Consider the following 21,664-nt stretch of genomic DNA (forward strand, 5'->3'; position numbering starts at 1 on the left):
AGTCTGACTCCAGGATGCAGATTGAATGGCTAGTCTATGCGATGATGTGCAGAGATAGGACCTCAGATGTAGAGGCCATTTGACTGTGTTTGCCCACGTGCTGTTCCTTTGACTAAGCAGTGTTCGAGAAAACAAGCATGGATACACCCGCTGTCCCTCCTACCATTCTTTCTTCCAGACTTTCTCATGCTGCACCAGCTTGTGTGTCTCAGCACTTTCAGCGTTGATGTAGCCATAAATAGGATGAAAATATCTGTATTGGCAATAAGCGCAAAAGGTTTTTTGCCTTCAAGGCATATAGACCCCTGGGAACTATGTGGAAATCTGAAAGGCAAGCTCTGATTGCTTTCCTCTGCCAATGAGTCTCAACTGGGACACAGATATATGAGGCATCAGGAGCTGGGGAAGCAGAAATCAGAGAGGTAGGAGTGCACTCAGGAAGCTATGAAGAGAAGGAGTTCATACAATTCTTGCTCTTTTCTTGAACAGTGATCTTCCACAAGCCATAATGGAGCCCTGCCCCAGATGAGGTGCTACTCACTGCACGGCAGAGACATTGGGACTCCTGGACACACCAAACTCTGCTCCTTGCAGCCAGGACAAAACCAGGATAAAATAGTCTTGTACTGCTTGCAGAACCAACTAGAGGAAGAGGTGTTCTATTGCTTGTTTAGCAGTGATATTTAAATAGCCTAGAATGAGTAAATACTGCAATGGACTTAAAAGAAAATCTCTTTCAGTTTGAATGAGAGGAACTGAATGGTTGCCTTGGCTTGAAGACTGAAAAATGCATAAAGATGAGTCCAGCTCTATGAAGCGAGATAGGAATAAAAGGATAGATTCTGAAAATTACTTAGCATGATAATTTTTGAATCTGAAAACAACCACTTCCACTGATGGTTCACTAAACATTGTGATGTTGGTAGTTTGCTTAGTGTACTATGAAGTAAAATATTTTCCTTCTTGGCCAAAAGGCATGTTAATTAATCGTAATGACATATAGCCTAGAAACACAATTAAGTAAGAATTATGCATGGCCACACTTATTTTTGTGGTGTTACCAGGTACAGAATCACTATGACTTTTGATAGGAATAACCTCAAACAGAACAAAACAGAACAGCAATTATGAAACAACTCCCTACTTACTAGAAAGAAAATCTTGCATATTTAGGAGGCTTTCTGCAACAGCAAGAACACGTATGTTCTTTACTTACCACCTTTATTCTGCCAGTGTCCTCAAAGCAGGAAAGTCACAGGGGCCCCAGGACTCTCTGAGCTGTAGTAGAGAAGCCCAGGGATGGCAATCCTCAGATCAAGAAAGAGAACCATGTACAGGTAACTTATGTGAATGAGACAGAGAATATTTAATTTGAGAAAGAGCCTTCCATTATTCCCTTAAAAACTCAGTAGTAAAAAATCAGCACAGAATAAACCCATTAATTAGCTTATTCTAGCCAGCTGCTGTGTATTGCTTATTGAATTCTCATGAGAGCTCACAAAGACCTTGACTGCTTCCCATAAAAGGGTGCATCTCTACGTTTCTGCAGTAGTACTGCCACCAAGCTACTTTTGTTTTGTGCTACCTATGAAGATTTTACATAAAAATTCAAACCAGTATCAATTTTTTTTTCCAGAATACTTATGTATATACTCAAGCTGCTGACCATAATCAATTAGAGGCCTCTGTTCTCAATGGACACTCTTTAGACAGGCCAGAGTTCACTAGGACATGAGATGGGTTCTCTTGTAGGCTCATCAAGTCTTCTTTATGGAGCAAACAAATTTTCAGAAGAGATAAGTAACACTGAAAACTTTTGTCTCTTTTGCTCTATGCCCATAGTTAATTTTTGCTCGCTTTTTCGTAAAATGGAATGACACATACATGATATTAGAGAGGTGACCACAATACAAGAGCATGTACAGAGCAGCATAGATAAGAAGATATCAGATAAAACATTCCTTCCCAACTCTTCTGCACATATATATGCCAAAGATCTGGTAGCCCTGACAATGAGCTTAACATCTACCAAATGAGATGTGATTGATGTCTTCCCAGTTGCAGCTGGTCAGATTTTTAATGATTGCCTGTTACAAAAGGAAGAGAAGAAATGCACTAATTGTTGAGCATAGATATGTTAAAAAACAAAACCTCCATCATAAGAAGTAATAATCTCATCTCCGGTACCTCACATTTCAGAGCTCTTTTGCATGTTTCCCTTACCACACATATTGATTGGTGATTTTTACAACCCATAGTTTAGTCATTTATCCATGAAAATAAAATTTAAAGCATAACAAAATACACACACCATGCCTATTTCCTCCTGCCAATTTTATACACAGAGACATTTTAGTAAAACAACCCACCTGAATCCTCCAAGTGATTTTTTTATGCAGTGCTGATTAAGGGTGTATTGGGGTTGCATGGCAAGGTTTTGACATTGGGGGAGGCTACAGGGGTAGTTTCTGTGGGAAGTTGCTAGAAGCTTCCCCTATGTCTGACAGAGCCAATGCCAGCTGGCTACAGCACAGACCCACTGCTGCCCATCACCAGCAGTTCCAGTGGCCTCTGGGATAGCATAGTCAAGAAGGGGGAGAAACACCCCTGTCCAACAGCAGCTGGGAGAGGAGTCAGCCAGGGTCATCCCTCCCAAAACAAAGTTCCCAGGAGCTGTCTGGAGTTTTCTTGCAGTCCAAGCTGTTCAACATTGAGGCTTATCACAACAGTTTGCCACAAGGAACATGCAGAGCAAGGTTCCCATGGCAGTTAGCTCACACTCAAGAACAAATTTGAAAATCCACAGTTTAATTGCCACAAATAGAGTTTTCTCCAATCTTTTCCCTTTTTATCTGCTTCATCTGAAAGAAAATTATCTTGCAGCAGATTTCTTTTTAGGCTGTGGCTAGGTGCTTGGAGAACAGTTGAATCTTGTGTAAAGTCCATGCAGCAAGGATGAGAGTTTTGAGATAAAATGTGATCAAAGATTTTCAATTGTTATATCTTTCTCAGGCTCCCCTGACAGCCTATTTTCAAATTAAACTCCTCCTTAGAAATACTCCTTCAGCTCAGCTTTTCAGAAAATCCTGCTGTGTGATAGATACAAAGCACATAATTGCCAAGAATAGCCTTTTAGTTTCCATTTACAGCAGTGTCATTCTGGTTTATCAGGAGTATATACTTTATACACATGTATTTACAAGACTGACTTTCATTATTTCAGTAGCTTTGGTCCTTTTATCCTGCACATTTCTAAAGACATTAAGCATGGCTACATGTTTTTTGATGGTTTTGTTTGTTTGTTTGTTTTTGTTAGGTTTTTTTTTTCCACTTGTTGAAGGAATCATCTAACAAACTGGGTCTAAATGGAAAGAGTAGAGATGCAGCTACAGTAAGGGTGTGATTTCATGGTCAGCTTCATCTAGTTGAACTCTGAAACAGTACTGCAAGGGACAGATCTTCCTTTCCTCCATCTCACCTGCCTGTCCGCCATACTTTGTGTCAGCACATGGAGATGCATCCTCAGCAGTCAGCCAGATCTGGTCCCCAGTGCAGCTGTACAGCTGGATGAATGCTGCTGCTGACACGACACAAGGATCAGGGACAGACATCCTTTCATCACCTTCTTGGAGTTTAGAAATAGATTAGCCATGGCTGATATAAAACTACACCCAAGTATCACCCTTTTTTTGGCGAAGAAAGGGAACAGCAGATTCCCGTGTTATTTGCTACACAACAGCAAATCAAATTCTTGATGCATAGTAAGCATCTGACATACCTGCCTTTATGATACCATGGTCATTGGTAATACAAATGGAAAGAGATACATCAGACAAATGTTTGTTTCAAGAGGTTGGACAAGAAATGTAAATTAAAGAAATGAAATGAAATTGCAAGAGAAGTATTATGGACAGCCTACTGTGAGGCCTGAACATTCGTTTTTCATTACCTTCCTGTTCATCTCAGAAGATACTACTTCCAAAACAATACTGAATATTGGTGTCATGCTAATTAGCATCACATGAAAAGGTGGCTTAGGAGGCAGATCTAAACCATTGAAACCAAATGGTGGAAAGCAAAAGGCAATACACTATTCAGAAGAATTTGGAGGAAGCTTTAATATTTTTTTTATCCATTCCCCTACTGTCTTCTAAATACACAAAAAGACAGCACAAAAACTTCAAGAGCTGTAAAAAGTTTGGGGACTACAGAATGAGTAGTGCAAAGTCAAATCCTTTTTTCAGAAACAGATATTCTTCCTGTTGAGAAAAAAAGGGTTGCTTCATATCAGAATTAAATAATAGGAGAAAATGAGGCAGTTTCCTCCACAGCAGTTAGCACTAGCCATTTTCAGAGCCAAGATCCCAGATAAGTTAGGCCACCACTCTGATCCTGAATGACTTCTGTCCAACTCACTGCCCTTCACCTCAGCACCAGTGGCCGAGTGCCTCAAGCCTTGACTCTGCAAAACAGCAGGATCCAGACACCAATGCTCTGTTCTTCAGTAGGATATACATCAGCAGTTCCCACGGCCATCACACGGAGCTACATGGATACCTATTGCCAGGAAGGGTGGAGTGAGAGCACTTGGAATGCAACCACTGAAAGTTCAAGTCAACAGGTTTGGAAGCTTGGCAAAGACAGCATAGACAAATAACTCGAGGTTTGCAGGGCACCACTGTGACTGGTATAAATCAGATGAGTACTACTGAGTTCAAGGGAACCTGCCAATGCACAACAGATGAGCACCCACTCCTTTGCAAATGCTCCTCTGAGTCGTGGTATCTGAACTGCTTGGATCTCATCCAGTTTTCTAGTGTTTCCTCCAGGCCAAGATGAGAACCACGCAAAATATTCTGCCATTCTCAACAGGAGTGAAAAATGAAATCACATTTGATGATGAAAGTTGATCCTCCATTTTCAACATCAGCAAAGATACAGAGGAGAGTAAAAAAGAATAAGGAACTTCCTCTACTTCTTTCAAATCCCCACCCTGTAAGTGGTTTCCTGTTGCTGACAGAAATGAAAGTCAGGCCTGGATGAATCCAGCAGAGATACCCAGAGGCACCGGAGTGGTGCTGGGCCCCTCCCAATGCCACACCGCAGTTCAAAGCCTTGAAAGGCTGCAGATCTCCCACCATGCTGCAGTTCAGCTCCCACCCGAAGAGCTGTATACCTTGCAGTAGTGTACTCTCTTTGCAGCAGTGTCTCCTCTGCGACAGTAGGTCCTTGTCTTCTCTGCCTTCTATCAGTAGTCACATGCTGCCCTTACGGTGCACAAATGCTGAGCAGCATCTCTGCTCCTCCTGCTCATTTTACCTCCAGCTGCAGGTCAGTGCCAGCCAAAGCTCTTTATTTGCTGAGCTTTGCCCACTGCTTCTGTCCCAGCTCCCTTTTGAGGTGCTTGCCCTGACAACTGCCTTTCTACACAACAAGGCTGTCATAAGGATTTCTGGGACAATGGAGCCTGTAGTAAATGGGAGTCCTGATGATAGCAGAGAAATCACATTTCATGCCTTGAGATTCAGTGTCACTCCATGCATGCTGCACATACACAGGTCAACTGCACAAAGCATGCACTGCTGTGCCCTGGGCTGGAGCTTGCAAAATTGCTTTCCTGCATATGCACAGTAGCTTTTTCCTCAGCAGCCACTGCCACCAGTGACAAAAAGGCACCCAGCTGATGGGAAGTATTGGAGGAAGCTTTTCTGTAAGCTTTTCACATGGAGCATATGACTTCACTGGGCATTTAGAGAGGACATTTGGAAACTCCTTCACTGGCCAACAGGACTTGGAAATGCCTCCAAATTCACGCAGCAACAGACTGCTTAGTCTCGAACCTCGCAGTTTTCAGGCTTACTGATGAAAATAAGTACAAAATAAAGACACAAAATACAAATGAAACAAGTCAAAAGCAAATCAAAACTTTTCAAAAGTTAAAAGGATTTCTTATAAGTTGAAGTTCATTTCTTAGCACAGTAAGGACTCAGGTACTTGGACTGTTGATTTAGCCAGTATTTTGAGTACAGCAAAAGATGGCTCCTAGTCGCAAGGCCTGGCTCTATTAATACCAACTTCCAAAACAACTGAAACGGTCAAGCATCTGGTTCAGCCTCTTACAGAAAGTCAGGCAGGGCCTGAACTCTGAATAGAGATTTTAATCTTACTGTATTTCAGGGCTGATGGTGAGAGGGTTGGAATATCAAGTTGTTCTGGTATATCTTCAGTAAAACAAACACGGTTCTCTAACCCCATCATTTTCCCAAGACGCTGCTGTGGTGTGGGCTGAAGGGCTGGGAGGAGAAAGGAGTGGAAGAGGAGAAAGAAGTTCCTCATTCCTCCCCACTGCCCTTCCTGTTTTCCTGTCTGTTTATTCAGAGGATTGTCTTTCCACAAGCAAACAACTAGAGACAACTCACTCCAAATGTACGTTCTCTCATGTTTCAAGCACTCGCTCTGTTCTTGCTGAATGTTTAGTTACAGCATGAAAAATGGATATGTGGAATGAAGACATTTCCCCTTTGACTTGCACATTTGCCGAAGGTATGTCAAGGATCTGAGGCAAGGGGTATGGGCAAGCTTTCAAGAAAGTTTCCCCCCCTTCTCCTTCAACTTGCTTATTAGAAGAGCAATAAATATCAAGCAGACAGACCCTTCTCACAGTTACAAAGCCTACCTGTAACTGAGCTGGATAATTAGCAGCCTTGAAGATGATATATGACTTTCATTACCCTTTGGGACTGGAGACTAAATGAGGACAGAGCTAATTGCCGTGCAAAGCAGTTTGGCATGAATGAGAAAAATGCAGGCGCTGTCTCCTGCCAAAAAAGGGCCCTATTGCTGCTCTGATCTCATGGCTGGTTTTTGCCGCAGGAGTTCACTTGGTGTCCATAAATCATGGTCTGCTTACAGCTGAAACTGCACTGAGTCATCAACATGCAATAAGCTGAGTGACAGATTCCAGCCTGACTACATTAGAACTTCAGACTTAGTCCTCCCCCCTCCACACTACCCATACTTAACAGAAAATTAAACCCAGACTACACAGACATGAAGGCTGTGAGAAACACAAGGCTTGTTTACTTGACAATAGTTTTTTAAGACTGATGTTTCCAGGAAATAACATCATGCATTTTGAAAGGGAGAGGGCCACAAGCACTGAATTTATAAAATGACCCACTGCTATAGCACTTGGTTTGTCCTTCCTATGTAATAGTTGATTAAAATATATTGCCCCCTTTAATGATCTAAAGTGGCACTTTGTCATCTTAGTTCTTATGGAGATAGATTTAGTCAGCTAACTGAGAAAATATTTTGCTGCTCTTTAAAATTAGGCCAAAAGAACCTGAAATTTGATTGCAAACCTGCTTCCAAAGTGACCTGGGGCATATTAACATCCATATTGTACCCTTAAGAAGTGTGGGCTTCTGGGGAATCTAACACATCAGTGCAAAAGACAGTCCTTGAAGATACTATTTTCCTCTCCCCATTCTGTTTTACAGATCTTTTCCTTTCCCCTAAAGGTACCTTAGATCTATTTTTTTTTTTTTTTAATGGAAGAGTTTGTGCTGAATTTGCAATATGGTATCCTGTCAGATCCTAATCAATTAGCCCACATCAGCTCAGCATAAGGCAGATACCAATTTAACTCACAGAGCTAAGCCTTCTGATTTTCTCTAAGGGCAGTCACATAATTCATTCTTTGTAGTGCCAAATTATATTTGACATTTAATTTAAAACTCAAGGTACCATAATGCAAAATCTCACTAAAAATAATGGTGATAAAGCAGAGGAACATTTCATTTGACAGTGAGGATTTTTTTTTTTTTTCAGCTTATTTATGCACCCAAACTTTTCCCCTCACCCACGTTTCAAAGGCCCAAACTCAGGATGCAATCACTTTCAGGTGATTTTAGCCTCTACAGGTGCTTGCATACAGTGGAAGGGCACTTAAAGGTGAAGCATACATGGCGGCTGCTGATCACCTTTTGGTGGGTGAGCTTTGCTTTCCTCTCGTTGATGACACAAGCTCAACTTTTCATCCATTCTTGCTGCTGTAGATAGAAAGAAATATTCCTGCAAAGTGGCTGGGCTAAATGGAATGGTTGTGAGTGGACTGGGGGAGGGGAGTCAGTCTGAAAAAGTTGAGTTTTTACATTTAGAAGACCCAACAAGAGAGAGGAGGAAAAAAAAAAAAAAAAAAAGAAAGTGTTTAATGGCTTCATTCACCATTCTCTGCCACGCAGCAACTCCATTCACAGCTTCCTGGCACAATGGAAGTCTGGTGGTTCATCATGCGTGTCTAGACTCTGACAGTGCTGGTTCATGCACAAATAATAATAAAAACCCCAAATTCTCCTCCTTTCTTGAAATGTGCAACACACTGTGAATCCATGGGGAGTTCAAGCCATGGGATCACTCAGCTCTTCCAGTAACAGTCAAATTCTAATAAAAGTACTACTTGGAAAAATTGTGCAGCTGTCTCTGTCAAGGTGAGCAGCTTGTAGGGACTGACTCTTTCTGTTGTTAGCATGCAAAATGCTAAGCAGCCAGAGATGTGCCTGGCTAATCCCAAGCAGATCTATGAGAAGAGAAAGTAATGGATAACAGCAGGCTCGGCATTGTTGAGACAATCCCAGATAACAATAAGCAAAGGACGCTGGTAGTGCAATCCTCCTGAGAGTGACTCAACTTTTGTCCTGTCAAGAAACAGCTACTACTTTGCAATAAAAAGAAGCAAATGTCTAATGTTCTCATCCTTTATGTGCCAGATTAGCTCTTGGGGGGAAAAAAAATCATCACTGATCGCAACATGCTTCTCAACATAAGATAGATGACTCAGATTCTGGGATGTTGGGCCTTACTGTGGATTTCAATCCCTGATTAAGATGGAAACAGTTCAGGGCTAAACTCTGGTGTTTTTAGAGTGAGTGCAGGCCTCAGGTTAGGCATTCTTGCTCTATTTCACAGCTGCGTGTAGGTGCACACATATTCTGCTGGGAGACAAGCTCAAAATTTTGCCCATGAGAGTGGATCCATTTCTTTTAGTACTTGCTATGCGCTCCACGTTTATCTTAGGCATTATCTGGGGTATGAAATGTGGACAGGAACAAAGTTGCTGAGTACCTGAGCAAGAGATTGCATTATCAGCATGAAAGAAACTGTATTTAATATCGGTAAGGAGCAGCTGTGTGATAGGTTTAAATTAGTGAAACAACTGTAAGCGCATAACACCGCTGTAGGATTTCCCTATCTTCCAATGAATTTCATGGTGGAATAAAAAACACAACCCCAAAGCTTCTGGAAAAGCAATTCTTCAGCATTTTATAACACGGAGAGCTCCTTTCTACGGTGTATATCCTGTAATTCAGCTCTTCCAGACTTCCTGAGCTGAGACTGTATCAAGACATTCTTTTCAATGGCTAGGATTTTGTATTTTAATTGTAACGGTAAGAGTACCTTTCACAAGTCTAGAAAACTGCTTTCCCAATCTAATTATACTCTGGCTTTTATAGCATACTTTAGAGTTCTGTGGTTTATTAATATTTTTATGTGGTAAAACACTTCCATTGGTTTAAGCACTATTAACAATTTTCAGAAATAGAAATGAAGTATTCCCTATTGTTTTTTCATAAAATTTAAGATTGTATCATGAGGGATTATCCAGCCTTCACACCTCTATTTCTAAGGTCATTTTACTTAGCTCCTTCTCATCCAGAAAGCTTTCCAGAAATTGGCACACTGCTTTTGCCCCTTCTAAATCCTGTGTGTGGGGTCCTTTTGAGTCGAGGGCAAGGTATAATTTTCAAGATGCTAACCTGTTATAGATTCATATCATCCACTTAAATACTCAGTGCTGTCCCAGAAATTTTTGCAATTCTGAATCTGTGTGGGTACACTTATAACTCCTCACCAACTTAATAGCAACATTTTGGCACACAAATGTACAAGTGCTCAAAATCTTTACAATATTTAAACCAACAAAAGATTTTGCACCAAATTCTTAAGAAAATTCAGCTTGACAAATATTTTTTTCGAAATAGCTTGAATATTTTCAGAAAGGAAATAATGCAGGAACTGATACAATTCTATTACTGTAATGAAGCTGAATTGGCTAAATGGCCATTTATATCACTAAATTTTTAATTTTGCAGAGACAGAAGCTTTAAAGATAAGGAATAATTTAAAATGGTACTAAAAAGTACACAATCAGTAAATATCTAGATTGGAAAACTGATATTTTGTACTACAAAGAATCATTAAATAGAAGTGAAGGGATAAGGGCATCGACTGAGATTTCAGACCCTCAGATACATAAGTTGGTTCCAACTGCTGACAACTTAAGCACTTTCACTGGGAAAAAAAAAAAAAGTAAACAAGAATCTAACTTTAAATTTATGCTTTCTGAAGGCCTTGTTCATAATCTGTTTTCATATGTGGGATTTACCATATTGAGTTGCAAGGAGTCTATCAAACATGGGAAACTGACTTCAGAGTCCTTGCATCCAGCAAGGAAGCTGATTTTTAATTACGTTGTGCAAAAACATTAGTGATAAAATCCCATTATAAATACAAACAGAAAACTACATCATAGTGTAGGAAGCCATAAGGATTGGAATGCAGAGAAAGACTGAAGAAGAGGATGCAAATGACCTCGTGACACTTACACAGTCTAATTTCTGAAGAAAATTCTACTTCAATTTATGGTGAAGTAAAGAAGGCTCAGAAAACGGCTTGTTTACTCCTCATTTAAAATACTCCCAGAAAAATGGATTACAGGTTTTTTTAATCCCTCCTGCTATAGGATTTTATAATTAATAGCCCAAACACATTTGTCACCATTCTTTATCATGTATATATTTGTAAAGATTTCAACAAGCTCTATTTTGTTCCAGTTTAAATTCCTTTAAGTTCTTCCAAGCTCCATTATGGAATAACTCTCTGCATAATTTAAACTTGTATTTGAACCCTGTTCTGGGTCCTTACCATATCTGTATTGAGAAGCATTTTTCCAAAGCACAAACAGCAATAATTTCAAACAATCTGAATTTCCTGGCCACTGTCTGTCATCCAATCTGAGGAGCTGTAGTATCTTACATTTTCTTGTCACTGACCAAAGTATTTCTGCAATTCCAAGTTAATTAGCACCACAACATTCCAAGTACTGTAAGAAGCTAAACCCTGGTTTTCCAATGGGATAAGCAGGGGTTGCTGCTGTTCCACATGCAATAAAAATAAATTCCCTGGCCAAAATCAGTAAAGTCTAAATTGCCAGACAACAAAAGATGAAAAACAAAGGACTTCTTTTTCACACATTATAGTTTAGGAAACAAAGGCTGAGAGAGAACAAATGTTTTGCCCAAGATTGCCAAGACTAGGCAAAACAAGGACAAAAATTGAGTCCAGATTTCTTCCGACTCATTATGGATCCTGTATCACATGATCATTTTTCTCAGTAAATGAATGGCAATCACAGCCTGACCAGCAGCCAATTATTATTTCCAAAGGGGATTTTGATTTTGAGTCCATTGGGTTACTCAATGCATACGGGCAAAAGAAGCCTGCAGCTAGAATAAAGTTGAGGACGTACCACAGCAGACTAGATTTCTTCTTTTTTAAAGCATCTCTAATTCATTGGCCATGAATAATATAATATTCATGGAGTCCTATCTGGTGTTCAGTTTTGTGTATAAGTGCTTTGCATTGTTGGTCTGATAATTCCAACTAAAACCAGTAAAGTGATATACAGGACCTTGAAAACAGTAGTAGGATAAAAAGAAATAACAAATTGAATAAAGGAGAAAAAATAAGCTTGCTTTAGTCTGTAAGGAACACAATTGATGCTGTTTAACCTTACACATAAGTTCCGCACCATTGCTTTTTAAAATCAGCTGAAAATCATTTAAAATCAAATTGATTTTGGCTTTTACATTCAGATGCACTTCAGCTTCTCACTTACCGGCCCATACAAATAATGTCTGTGGCTAACCTGTGTTTAGAATGGGTTGAAAATCAGTTTGTATGTTCACATGTTTATTGGAATTTTCTCATTTCCATTTCACTCAGAGCCAATCACAATCAGTTTAACTTCCTGGGGAATATGTCAAGAGGCTGATTTAATGGGTTTTTTAGCAAAGAAATGGTTCTTAATGCAGTGGGGTTTTGTTGGTTTTTTTCTACTTATAACACATTGGGGTGGTTTTTTTTGCAATTTCTGTCAATAAATGGAAAGATGGATAATCAGAACTGTCCGTATTTATTCTGAAGATCTCTCTTCTCCATAATGTGTAGACCCATAATCAATCACGACAGAACTGTAAAATCACATGAAAATATTTCCTAGTTTACACCTGTTCCTTTCTACTAACAAAATCTGGAGTATCTGCAGCCTTCCATGTATGGACTGGCAGGGTAGGCTTCTGAAATGGACACTCTCCTGTTCACCTGCTGCTATCCAACTGTGGATCATTTGGATTGGATAACTGCTATCTGAACTGACATTTAGTCATCCAGTCTGAGAGCAAGTATGCTGAAATGATGCAACATAACATGCTATCAAAGCTGTAATAGGACATAGAACACCTGCCATTGACTTGGATGGAAAGGATAAAATGCTCTGAATTGCTTTGTTTTCAACAATCTCTTCCTCATACTCCTCACATGTCTATTTTTACTTAATTTGTCACTGATGCTTTAAGGAGACAGAAATGGCATGGTTGGAGAACAAGAAAATGTGAAGCAGATGCCCAGATTCCATTACTGACTCTGTTGGTGACTGGATAAGCTGTTTATCTCATTGTATCAAGTTCATTGATTTAGATGGCTTAGTTTTAGGTTTCCAAACGGAGAAGATGTACACTGCCTGCATTCCACTGTGAGTCAGTACTTCAACACTCATCATCTTCAAAAAAAGGGTTAGAATGAGTCTGCAATTAAGGTGGTAAATATGCCTCAAGCTCTGCATCTAAAAACTCAACACTCACAATTAAATGATATCAGGAAAATACTGACTGTAAGCTCACAGTAATTCAATTAAGTTGCCTCTAAATGAGAAATTAAAAATGCATCACAAAGAGAGATATTGTGTGTTTAATCAATTGCTTTAAGGGTCTCTGCAAATCTTAAATAAGATGTAAAAAATCCATGTGCAAATATTACATTGCAGAGATGATGAATGGGAATGGAGTGGGAGGTTATATAACCTGATAATATCAAGGATCTGAAAGAGCTTAAACTATTTAACTATTCAGCAGTGAAAAGAAGTCAAGAAGGATCACTGCAGACAAGGACTGGAAATACAATATAGAAGCTGACTTGTGCAGCCTGACATTCCACTTCAAAGAGTATTAGTGCTAGAGAGTGGTTACAAAACTATAAGTCTTTAAAAATAAGTCTGATTTAATAAATATTTAGTAAATTGCGTAAGAATTGCCTGGCATCAAGCTATAAATATTAAATTGTAATGTATACGTTAAAAGAATGATGTTTTTTCAAATAATCAATTTAAGATTATAAGAATTTTTGGGTTAAACATAAAAAATAATAATAAAAAATCCCTGAAAGTCAAACAAAAATAGTGATGGTTAAATTCCAAAAGAACAATCCACTCAGAGTTCCTTTCATGTGCCAAAAACTATTATTTATATTGTTTATGCACTTTCATCATGACAGCCCTAACACTGAGCAGAGCAGATAGAGTCTAACAGTTACCACATTAGAGAAAAAAAGCTCTTAAAAGGTAAATAAAGTGAAGTGAGGCTATATTTTTGGATCTTGAGAGATGTAAGGCCATTCTGATATTCTGCTTATATTGATTCTTTTATATTGTTTAATGAATTTCTGTACTCTCTACAAAATAAAGATTGGCTCAATGACTAGAGCCTGCACTTAAAGGAAGCACCCTATTAAAACTGGTTTTGTTTGTGCCTGGAGAATCAGAACAATTCCAGACAGTTTGTTTCATATTTTACTTGAAAGCTCCTGTTCCATTAGTATGACATCGTTTCTGAGACAAAGCTTAACCACAGTGTCTTTCCCCTTTAAAAGGCAATGACACCATCTAAGCAAAAATAACAGTGGGGGGAAAAAAAGACCCCCATTATAGCAAACTGTGGTATTAATGAAATTCTGTTTGTATTAAAATTTTCTTTCAACCCTGGTCTTCCTGTTCAGGGGGATAGTGTCAACCTGTCAAAATTCTAATCAAGAGCAGTTCATTGATGCTTCCATTATGTCAAAATGCCTCACCTAGGTGACTTCAAGGGGAGACAGCAGGTCTGTCTTTCTCAACATCCAAGGCTATGAATTTTTCATTTCTCACACCTCAACTTTTAATTTCTAGTATATATATGTAGCTAGACACAATGTCTTTTTTATTGTATCAAATCCATTAGTAGTGTACATTTCAACCAAGTTGTAAAGTCAAGAGATTAAAGAAAGATAGATCCATGAAAGAATAATTTCTTAATTTTTAGATTGGAAAAAAGGGGCTAGTTAGAGGACTGAAATCTATGCATTCACAATATCTTTTAAATGACAGCTACTTCAGCCAAAATTTCACCACACAGCATCATGATTCACAATCTAGAATCTCCCTACAGATTATTTCACTGAGGTGTTGCATTTGCAGACATGCTGATAATAATTATATAATTCAGCCTACTAAAGGATCCTTACTTTATAGCATAGAAGTCAGATTTGGGGTCAGATTGTGACCTCCTGCAGTAGCTACTATCCATCAGCAAGACTGAAATGTACAAAAAGTCAATTTAATGAAGTACCTGAACCCCATGCTCTGTTGGCAGAATGCTTGATTTGGAAGACAAAAATAAAAGCTCACACATGACAGCTTTACAATGCCTTCCTCTGCAGCTTATCACTTACTAACCTGCTACAAGTGAAGTTATAAGGGAACTGTGACTAGGAAAGGCTCTCTATCCCCAGTTCCAGGGAACCAAAATGACTGCTTAAGGGTGTTAGGAAGGTGACTGAGAACAGCCTTAAGACAGTTCTGATTTTCATCTCAGTATCAGCACAGTACATCATTGACCCCATATGACAGGCAGAAAATGTTTCATACTGTATACTACAGACAGAAGGCTAGTCCCAAGGAAATATAGTCCTCCTAGGATCTCAATTTAGTCCTGCAAAAGTTTGGCTGAGTTTCCATTATAGAGCTTCTGATTAGACAGTTTATACCATACTCACAAATAAAGCCACCTTTTCACTTTTACAGTAATATCCCTTATTTATCAATTAGATGTACAGTGAGATAGTGAGATGAGTTTTGACTGAAAATACTTTGTTGCTTCATGATCAGGAAGTGAAGTTAGGGAAAATAATGACAACCTGAATGCATGGTTAAAGGAGCTTCCAGATCTTGGGGTTTTAAATAAGTTTGCAAAGGCATATTAATGGGAAGTATACTACATAATCCATCTGAACTATTTGCTTTTCACTCTTCTGCCAAAGGAAAGATTCTCATCCAAACAGTTTGGTAGGTTTTGTTGTGTTTTTTAAACATATCATGTATAATTAGAAGATGACTATATGAGTTATTTATAAAGCCAAACAACAAGACCAGAACTCTCAAAATGTGAAATGACCAGCTAATTGCAAGACTTTTAAATTACATCCCTAGGTATTACTTATTCTTTCCAAAGTGGGCTGGATATCTGTACTATTAATTCAGCCCCAAAGACCAATTTCATTCTTGAAAACATATTGCACATTTAAAATGTAGCAAGATTTAAATCATTCAAGCTTTTTGTTTTAACTTCCAGCATTTCATTACATTACTTAATAGTTTGCACATTATTTTATACAAGTACAATATAATTCTATTGCATGATGTAAATAAAAAAAACCAACCCATGTCCCATTTGCTTCCAAAAGAGATGAGAAGTGATAGGACAGGAGACCTAAAATACAGTGATGTTTTGCCTACAGACAGGAAAACCTGAAGGTTGTTCAACATATGCTTAATTGGGAAGATACATTCTCAGAGTATTAGTAACTGATATACTAATATATTCTGAATTTGTCCGCCTCTCAAGATCGGATTGGCAGAAATATAAAGAAACTGAGCCAACCCAATCTTTCTCTCATTGTAGTGAACTGGAACATTGACAGCTTTGGCTGGGCCAAGAGAAGGCACTAATTTAGGCCTTGTGGCTTCTGCACTGGAGCAGGTTTTGTAGCTGGGGATCACAGCCTTGAGAGACCCATCTTGGGGGTAAAATGCTAAATGTGCTGAGTGATCTCTCAAAACACAGAGGTACTGCAGGTATAGCCTGAAGTCTTGGACACAGCTTCCTTCTTCCCCTGAGGACCCTCAGGCAGCAGTGCCTGGGGGTCAAGAACTACATCAGAGTGGCTTATTACATGATCTCTAGGACTCCAGGTGCTACTGGTTAGAGGGATGGAAACAAAGGTCCCAAAATGAGTGGAAAGTATTCTGATGCATTGCCCCTACAAAACGCAGATATTTGCCTTTAGCATTAGGAGATCTATGAGGAATTAAAAATATATATTTCAAACTGTTCTTTCATGTGCAATACATAAATTGCTTTTCCCCAAAACTATTTTACCAAATATTTCCTCAGAGCATAGCCAGAGAAGCACTGTATCTGCAAAGATATTTAAGGATCGGTGCTTCCCAAGTGCCCTCAATTGCTCCTGTTCTACTTGCCTTGACCTGTTGCATCATGTTATGAGATATCAAACTGCCATCATGTTCCATTCTAGAGCTGATTACGCTTCATTGGTGGGCAAAGTTGCTGCTTGCTGAGGGTTTGTGAGGTTTGATTAATTAGTGCTTATGAAGTGCTTTGAAATTCTTGCATGAATGATGTTACAGAAACACTGAATATTGCTGCTGTTATACAGGCAGGTACACGATTAAAGATCTGATGTTGCAAGGTGTGGCTGGGCCTTACCTTCTCTTTGGGAAAATATTCTGCTTTCCTCTGAATTCCCCCTGGCAAGCTAGTACAGTCTTCCAACCAAACCAAACCAAAACACTTCAATCATCCTAGGGCAGGGAAAAATAATAAAAAAAAGATTAGATGAAGGATATTTCTGAGAACTCATTGCCTGTCTGGGATATTGCACCTCTAGGTGGTCTGATAAACTTCAAGGGCACCTTGGTGATTAAGTTTATTCTTAGACTGACTGCATTTTCTTCAACTTTTTTTTTTTTTAATCAACTAGAGCTCTTTTAATTGCTTTCTCCTCTAGGTATTTTGCATAGACACCTGACTGCCTGTCAAAGCATCTTCCTTAAGCATCCTTATCTGTGATATCCTCTCCTTGGCTGAAGAGACCTACCTATCCCCCTCGCCGATCTCTCCTGCCCAAAGGGAGCTGTTACACGTTGTATCCCTTTCCATAATTTCTGACTCTGAACCCGACAGTTCCCATCTGCTCTGGGAAATGCAGCACCCCACAGGTGATTCATTCTCAGCCAAGGCAGGAAGCTGTAGGGCTCAGCCCTGAGCCAGCCCTTAAAAGACCCAAGCTGAAGATAATTATTGCAGATATACCTGTTCAAAGATTTGTCCAACTTGCTCACTGCTACCATGCTTGGCTGCGGCCATGACCACATTGTTGCGGCTTTTAAGGAGGGTGCTGATTCACAAAGCAAAGGCCAGGGTTTCTGTCCAATGCACAGGTGCCCAGTGCCATTTGAGAAGGCTGTAAATCACCCAGGATATCTGTACAGGAATAGCAGAGATGACGCAGGACCTAAAGCAGACTGACACTCCACCATGGTAGGGAATGGATGCCAGGCAGATATCTGCAATAGCTGAAACAACACCAAATGCCAACAATGAAGCCATCCACTTCTCCCTGTACTGTCCAGCTTCCCTGTTTTCTACCAATATTGAGAGCACTCAAAAGGACTTGCCACATTGATCCTCTGTGTTGATTGCACAATTCATATACTTTTGGTCTTGCTTACATTAGCCTAACAGACCGTGATCACCCGTGTTATCTTCAAGTCACAGCACAGTCTCTGCAGTTTCATTTTTCCTGCTTGTTCTACTCATTTCACATCCTGGACCCAGTAACTTTTTTTGTTACTTTTCATAATAACGTAATGGCTAATTTTATACACACCTTTCTGCATACAGTAACCTCTAGGGTTATGATGCTTTGCACTTGCTTAGTTTCCTAAAAACTGTAAAAAAAAAAAAAAAAAATATATATATATAGATTGATTTTGCCTCAGGCTTTAGTAGACAAACTTACCTAGACTGCAAGGCCAGCGTCTGAGTACATGTCTCTATTTAAACCATGGGAACATTTAGCATTTAAGAGGTTCAAAATAACCAGGCCAAACACCCTTATTATCTATCTAACACTGCCAGTTTCCTAGCTGCTGCCAAGGCTGATGCCATAGTCCTATCTTGTTGCATATTTTCAGAAACATAAATCTTATGAAGAAGTATTTAAAGGTACCACATTTTTCAAATGCTTAAATGAAGAGTATCAGAAGCCTCTTTCTCAGTCCCAGCCAGTGAGTTACTACACATTCAAAAATCTATACCTTCAGTTTTCTGATCGTTGTTCTTGTCTGTGATCTTTCAAAAACTGGGCTATTAATCTACTGCGTCATAAAGTTTCTTTCATTAGAAATTAACAAGTTTATCCGGACCTTTTCCTAGGTCTGGGCTAGAATTCCATGAGGCATTTCTTGTCAATCACTGTATTCTTTGCACAGCTTGCACTGTATGCTTTCAACTGGGTATTCATGCCTGGCCTGTAGATACATTTCCTGGCTCATCTCAGGCATGTCTCTAACCCCAGGTGTGAAATATGTATCCACTGCATGATGTCAGTTCTTAAATCTCCTGGGATTACTGTTCAGCTCCATTTAAAACAAAATCCACGCACTTCTTCATTGACTTCCTGGAGGTGGGCACAACAGTCTGTGGCACTTACTGCTTTCTCTTGGCTGACCATGGATTGCACATCGTTTTCCTGCCTGTCGCACACCATGCTGTTTTGCAAGACTGCCTTGAATGAAAGTATTTGAAGGAGCAGAGTCAGTAGTATATTTTCACCTCATTGTTTCCCCTTTCTGGATATACTAGAACTCCATCAGTAAACACTGCAGTTTGCATCTTTACCCCCAGAGCTGTTTCTGCTCCCCTTTTCTCAGACACCCCCACACTGGTGATTTCAGTACGTATAATGCTTTAAGAGTTTTGCGCCCCACTTTCAATTTTCTTCTCTCAGTGCCCTTTCTTTCTAATACTCAAGCATTCTCGCAATATTCCATATCAATCATTTTCAGTAGTCAAGAGAAGTCCAGTGGGACAGATCCATAGCTGAGCTCACTCTCAGTCTGTCTTCTTCACCCTAATATTTTGTCTCCAGCACCCACTGAGAAAAGTTATCACAGATAAATGTCATGCACTATTATTTTCCATTTCTTTCCTGGAATAAAGAGGCCCTAAGCTACAACACTGACAACTAGAGGCATAGTATCCAGTTAATATCAAAAATCTTTGAATGGGAGCTGACACTGATAATCATATGTGCTCACCAATACCTGCTAGAAGGTGTGGCAAAGGTTGTCAGGCAGCTGAATAGCTCTTCCCCTTCAGCATGCAAGCTATTGGACTCCCTGGTTTCCTTCTTAATTCTTTAATCACCTACCCCATCATGACAGGATATATCCCCGCAGAAAATAATCCACATAAAAAGGACACAGATGGGAGTGGACAGAATGGAGGTGTACACCTGGCCCAAGCCAGGTAATTACTCCTACTTTGCCAATTAAAATCACACTGCCATTTTTGCAGGTTTAAGAGTAAGCATCTATTTTACATTCAGCTCTTTGTTTCAGAGCAGATGTGTTCATTCTTACTTTTTAAACTATGTCACCTTTCCCTCAACACGGGCTTAGGTTAATAAACTACATCAAGCACTGCTTAAAAGCTGGCTTCGCAGGATGATAACTGATGAGGGAATTGCTTTTAATTACTGTACAAGAGAGTAGATAAAAATCACAGTCCTAATAATCAACTCCAGAAACTGACAGCAGCAAAGCCTCACATTTCAAATGTGGATTATTTTTTCTTTCAGCATTCAGCTACAGAAGGCAAATGTTAGTGGTTGGATCATCTTCTGTAAGCAAGCCAAAGTTATGTGTAACATTTTTGGATGCTAATAGGACACAGTTCTGGCAGAACAGAAATAAGGGTAACATTAAAGATTAGAGCAAGCTTGGAAGGGAAAAGTGCTTTCCTCAATGCAGACTTTCAGAAGAACAATAACCTCACCTACGTCTGCTGCTAGAACGTTGAAAGTCCAAGGACAGAAAAAGCAAACCAGTTGCTTGCACAGCTATCAAGAACGAGAGAGAGCATGAGGCTTCCCAGATTGCCTTCAAAACCGGCAGCATTTGGCCCATTCCCATCCACACCAGGTTAATGTATTTTTAATAGTTCACCTCCTAAAGAGATACTGCAGGCCATGAGATGCAAATTAGGCAGCCAAAATTGTGCTAGTTTGTGTTATGAGAAATTTCAGGGGAGAATGAAATAAATGAAAGTAGGATTACAAACTGGGTTTCGTGCTCTGGTGAGAGGAGAAAAATGTGCTCATAAAGCCCAATAAAACTTTCTTTTTCTGGTTTATTAGGTGTTTGCAAAACGTCTCAGTTGCAAAGTACGACATGTTCTTTTTCTGAAGACTCATCTACAGCACGGAGGCGCTGATAAATCAGCTGCTTTCTTTTTCAGCCAACTACACAGTGTATGGGAAGCTGAGGTTACTATTATGGCTTTGTTAAAACATTAGATGTTGCCTGAAAGCTGCCGTGTGAACTCCATTTTGAAGGTATTTCAACGCAGGTTTTTACAATAGGAAAAATAAACACTTAGGAGCTCAGGAAACCAGGATCTAAAATACTGTAGACATGGATTTGTTTATTTGTTGCTTTCCTGCTATAGATCAGCCTGTCAGGATACCTCCTTCATGTAAATATTTAAAACATACAACAAACTACAAAAGATCTACAGCAAAACAATTCTGATTTAAAAAAAAAATAAATAAAGGAAAAGGAGGATACAGAGTTTATTTAAAAAGAAAAAACATACCAAACATGGATATGGATCTCTTTGGATCTATCAAGTGTATTCTTGATGAAAAGGAAGAATATTCTGATTGTAAAGGTGTTGCATCCAGCGAGTGGCCCCTAATTCTTTGGAACAACATGTTCTATAGATTTTAAGTTACCATATTCTTTTTTGACTGTTTTTTTGTTTTCATGGGGCAATGATGTTAGTTCTCAAAAGTCCACATAAGAAACTGAAAGTCCAGGATTTGAGAACTAGAGAAGTTTAGAATAGTAGTCATCTGGAAGTCTCCTCTTTTCACATCGGTAAAGTATAATGTTACTTCACGCCATTTGGCTGCAAATGTAAATTACACCTTTTTTCAGTTGTTAGGACAGGATAAAAACCCACATAATTCTAATGAGTCATAAATGTTTCACCATTTTTTTCTTCATTTAATTCATATGGTGCCAACACCTGTGAAAACAATCAGCATCATAGCTGTGTGCTCTACTTAAATTTGCTTTAGGGTATGCTTGAGTAAAAGCTTTTATATCTCATTTCTCTACATTATTAACAACATGATGCCCTGAATC

At 39.2% G+C, this 21,664-nt stretch overlaps 1 long non-coding RNA gene across 1 annotated transcript in view; it reads right to left on the reverse strand.

Annotated features, from left to right (window-relative positions):
• Positions 1-4,098: 4,098 nt before the first annotated feature.
• The window catches only part of LOC120756108 (uncharacterized), a 151,725-nt gene continuing 134,159 nt past the window's right edge, over positions 4,099-21,664 (reverse strand). The window contains exons 3-5 of the long non-coding RNA XR_005702024.2: positions 17,544-17,714; positions 16,938-17,032; positions 4,099-5,859 (exon numbers count right to left, since the gene is read on the reverse strand). This is a non-coding gene — a long non-coding RNA (uncharacterized LOC120756108). The remainder of the gene's footprint in view (positions 5,860-16,937; positions 17,033-17,543; positions 17,715-21,664) is intronic.

The sequence above is a fragment of the Hirundo rustica genome, chromosome 8 (genome assembly GCF_015227805.2).
Source record: "Hirundo rustica isolate bHirRus1 chromosome 8, bHirRus1.pri.v3, whole genome shotgun sequence".
NCBI classification, from domain to species: Eukaryota; Metazoa; Chordata; class Aves; order Passeriformes; family Hirundinidae; genus Hirundo; species Hirundo rustica.